The following is a 5,239-nucleotide window of genomic DNA, read 5'->3' on the forward strand; positions in this document are numbered from 1 at the left end:
ACACACACCCCCGGACCTCACTAATTTTCAAAGCCTGGGTACGGCCATGCAGGTGAGTATCTGTGAAGCTCAAAGGTCGCGCACAAAGTTCAAAAGTCAGGCGTTCTTATGCAGTACAAACTACCTAGTGAGTGTCAATATTACAGTACTACAAACACTGTGTTTTTATTCTGGTTTGCAATCCCAAGTATTCCCAAGTATTCACTATATATTTGTGATCATTGTGATTGAGATGATTTGATGAGGTAAGTGAACAACGTGAATATTTAGATGATTTTTTATCTTACTTTTTATTTCAACAAAGTTTACTTAGTTTTGTGATCCTTCCTTGTTTCGCAAATCAACAATATGAAGCAGCACAAATGCATTTACTTTACAATGGAATTAATTTTAAAATTGAAGTAATAAAAAATTAAATGAATGAAAAATTTGATTATAATAAATTAGAGTTGGTAAGATTACTTAGATTAAGTGAAGTGAATCTCTCAGCACTCAAAAAGGTCAAAAACATCTCTGCATGGTATTTTAATAACGTGAAATGTTTTGTCTCTCCTCTGTCTGCTCACCTTCATCTGTCTCTTCTGAAATACAAGAATAATACCCAACTTTTAAAGACCAGAACTAAAACTGAACCGTATATAATTTTATAATTCCTCACAAAAGAAAGAAGAAAGTGTCTTTCCCTCAGTGCATGTATACACATCTGGAGAGAATTGTCTGCCGTTTGTTCTCCTCTCTTGTGTTATTGGCAGGGATCTGACCGGAGCGTGCTCTCATATTCCCAGTGTAACACTTTAGAATGGAAATATTTAACTTACTATCCACCCTGTATAAACAGCTTCTTCTCTTCGCAATAGTCCTGCCCACGACCGGACAGTATGCGGGACATCGCTGCCAAATCACGGTGGTCTACTCTAGTCTGATCGGGGAATGGGATGTGAGAGACAATGCAAATGTGAGTGGCTTTGTTTTCAGGGAGTGCACAGATTTTTTATAAGTTCACCAGGTAATAAACTTGAAGTTTGTAAGGTCAGTGCATAGATTGCCAGATTTGTTGTTACCTGAACCCCTTAGATGTAAAATCCTAATATTTCCAAATAGTTAATATTTCAATAATGTTTGTGATTCTCTGATGTTGATTAATGGTCACATGACATGCTAGTAAATAGATAAATGTTGAAATATTAATAGATGTTGTGACGAGAGGGGCGGGGCCGAGAGCCGTGGGAACGGAGCGAATATAATAATATTATGATATAAGATATTAATATAATAAAGATATTACTGTTTAAATTATAACTGTACTATACATTTAAAAAGATCATATTTCATAATTCTAACAACAATTAAATTTTATACTACAAGTTACAATACTAAGATTTATGTTTTGAATTCTTCACTTTCAAATGTTCAAACCCTCGAGCTTTTAACTTGTAAAAAAAAACGTTGGAAATTATACAGAAGTGTTTTCAATTCAATTTAAAATGTACCCGACCCTGAATGGCATGTAAAAGGAATGAGCTTTGATTGGTCACTTAATTTGTCAGTCAGACAGAGTTTTTCTAAGTGGGCGGTGCTCGAGTAGAATCAACTGCAAAATGCACTACAATTTATATAGATAGCGACTAGAGACTTTAGTAATATGATAATTGTTTATTAATCATAAAAGGCTTCTGATCAGTACAGTATCTTGACCTCCTCATATGGCTACCAGACTTTTATCCATGACGTGAACTCTGTCATTTGCCTTCTTTTTGACCTTTGTCCACTATTTTAAAGCGAAAGGCGTCTCTCATTTCTCTAGCAGCTTGGCAGAGCCCTGCGTCTGACCACAAGACCATAAGGAAACCGCCACTCAACAATACAAGCACAAAGGCAGGGGTCGTGACTGGTCACCCGTCCAGACGGACCTGACGTCCAGCCCGTACACTCACACATCCCTGCACAGCTGGGCCCATTTCCCTGGAAGCTTGACCTTTGACCCCTGACCTTGAACTTGAGCCTGGCCTCATTTTCCGAGCGCGGTCTGACCGCCGCGTGACACCGCAGATGACCCTCTCCGGGTTTCGTAACGGGTGTAGTGGTAATGGCATTGATTAGCAGGGTCTGGTGCCAATATATTTCTCTCTGAAGCCGTTTTGATAGATGAGGCCTCGTCTAAATAGATGAGCGTCTGGCTGAAGAGGCAGGTGCGACGTGAAGTTAATGTTTCTAAAGTGATGTGGACTTGGTGGAAGGATGCTACCGTTTGACCTCGGGGTCTCAGACATCGCCCCTCCTCTCTCATTTTCCCCGTTTCTCCCATGAAGCGCACGTCTTTTGTAGTTTGTGGGTGCAAACACCACAACCACCAGCAGCTGATAATTAAAACATAGCTGTTGTCATTTAAACATTTGATGACTTTGACCCTCATCTTCTGTTTGAAGTTTTAGAGACCCCAGTGTCAAGAGTGTTAGGCCTCTTTTTAGTTGAAGTATCAGGTTTACTTCATCATTTTTCCTAATCTTATGAGAACTGATTAAGAAAGGTTTCATAATGGCATGCTTCAAATTATGTGTATATATATATATATATATATATATATATAAGGTCTGAAAAAAAATAGTAAAAAAAAAAAAAATGGAAAGGAAATTAAAAGGCTAATTTAAGTGTTTTACATATTTTTACAATTTATTCTACTTTATTTTATTAAATGCAGCCATTACGATTTTTTATGAAATTGAGAATATTTTATTTTATTTTATTTTATTTTTACATTTAGTCATTTAGCAGACACTTTTATCCAAAGCGACTTTATTGGGATTTTTACATCAAAAAACGTCATAATTTTGACATTTTAAAAGGCAATTTTCTACCCTGATTTTAGTCCTCTGATCTAAAACTCCATTTATATGATAGATGGATGGATTGATGGAAGGTTGGAAAGCTCGTTTAACCTTTTTGAAAACTTTAATTCCATTTCAACTAAGAAATAAGCATTGCAGTCATTAAATACTGATTATGTATGCTGTATAGGGTGCATTAGTGCCCTTTTTTTTTTAGCAGTTTTGGTTCTGGAGATATTTTTGACATTCATTTTTTCACATAGGGATTTTGAAAAAATCTTTGTTAAAATGTTATAAGACCTAACCAACCAGCAACAAGGTGAATCGCAACATTACAAACTTTTATTAGAAGCAAAAAAGTATTTGAAATTCAGGCAAAAGACCAAAAGACAAAAGGACAAAAAGAAAAAATTTATGGATTTAGTGAGGGAAAGAACTACAATCCCATGAAGCATTGCTAATTACATAAATTAAAAACAATGAATATAAAATGATGAATATAAGCAGGGGCGCATTAATGCACGGGCTTCAAGGGGCTGAAGCCCAGGGGCCTACACTGGAGAGGGGACCCACTGGCTGCAGGGAAATTATATTTTTTGAATAATTATTAATATGGGAGTTTGCAGCAGTGACAACAGCGTTCTGTACACAAACTCACACACTCATTTTCAGCGACGCACTCAATAATTAATTAATTAATTAATTAATTAATAGTTATTATTAATTAATAATTAATTAATAATTATTTGTTTGTGAAACACAGCAGGAATTGATACATTAAGACAAATTATTTGTTTGTTTATTATATATGCGAGAATAAACCATTCATACATGGTGCTATGCAGAGAAATACATTAACAAAGTTAACTTTCCCAGTAATTTACTAGTCAAAGCCATCATTTATAACAGTCCTGACTTTATAGGTTGAGTTTTTAGAGATGGGGTGTGTGGTTACATTTTTTAAAGTAACAGGGTTTGGCAAATTTATTTAGATTATTAACGTGACTGAGATTTGTCAGTGTAAATTTGCCAACAGTTCTTCTTTATAAGTATTAGTAGATATACCAACAGCATTCAGTCAGTGTTTATGAGGATCTCTACAGGGACAACAGGGGAAAATAAATCCAACTATCCATTCAGGCGTCGCACTAAATGACAGGCTATAATGGGAAATGAAGTGATCAGAGAGTGCTTATGATATGAGGCCCTACAGAACACCACAGAAACGTCACACTCTGTGCATTAATATTTCAGAGATCACGTACACAAAGCAGACAACACATTCTCACACAATGATGTTGGTGGATATTAAAGAATATTTTTTACAGATTTTTTTTTTTTGTGGTGGTGGTGGATGTTTTTATTTTATGTTTCCTGAGATGCTCTTATAATGTTATTGGGATTTTTACATCAAAAAACGTCATAATTTTGACATTTTAAAAGGCAATTTTCTACCCTGATTTTAGTCCTCTGATCTAAAACTCCATTCATATGATAGATGGATGGATTGATGGAAGGTTGGATATCTCGTTTAACCTTTTTGAAAACTTTAATTCCATTTCAACTAAGAAATAAGCATTGCAGTCATTAAATATTGATTATGTATGTTGTATAGGGTGCATTAGTGCCTTTTTTTTTTTGCAGTTTTGGTTCTGGAGGTATTTTTGACATTCATTTTTTCACATAGGGATTTAAAAAAAATCTTTGTTAAAATGTTATAAGACCTAACCAACCAGCAACAAGGTGAATCGCAACATTACAAACTTTTATTAGAAGCAAAAAAGTATTTGAAATTCAGGCAAAAGACCAAAAGACAAAAGGACAAAAAGAAAAAATTTATGGATTTAGTGAGGGAAAGAACTACAATCCCATGAAGCATTGCTAATTACATAAATTAAAAACAATGAATATAAAATGATGAATATAAGCAGGGGCGCATTAATGCACGGGCTTCAAGGGGCTGAAGCCCAGGGGCCTACACTGGAGAGGGGACCCACTGGCTGCAGGGAAATTATATTTTTTGAATAATTATTAATATGGGAGTTTGCAGCAGTGACAACAGCGTTCTGTACACAAACTCACACACTCATTTTCAGCGACGCACTGGTTGTAGTAGCCTATGACTCAGTTTAGGTTCCCCCCACACAGTTTGTATAGTTGGTATGTTCCACGTGTTCCATCGATATACTGTAAGCGGAATGTACAATGCATTCGCTAGTAAATAACCGCAGCACGAGAGTATCTTTATGTCAACATGCAGATTAACAGAAACACAACACTGCTGTGTGAAAAGAACTGGACCGGACAACGTTCTGTAACGTCATACAGTGAGAGTTCAGTAACTTGCTTGGATGTAATCTGTGTGTCATCTGTGTTCCATAAATAGTGCTGCTTCAAAGTCTCAATTTTAAATC

The sequence above is a fragment of the Sinocyclocheilus rhinocerous genome, unplaced genomic scaffold (genome assembly GCF_001515625.1).
Source record: "Sinocyclocheilus rhinocerous isolate Xijiao unplaced genomic scaffold, SAMN03320098_v1.1 scaffold304, whole genome shotgun sequence".
Lineage (NCBI taxonomy): Eukaryota > Metazoa > Chordata > Actinopteri > Cypriniformes > Cyprinidae > Sinocyclocheilus > Sinocyclocheilus rhinocerous.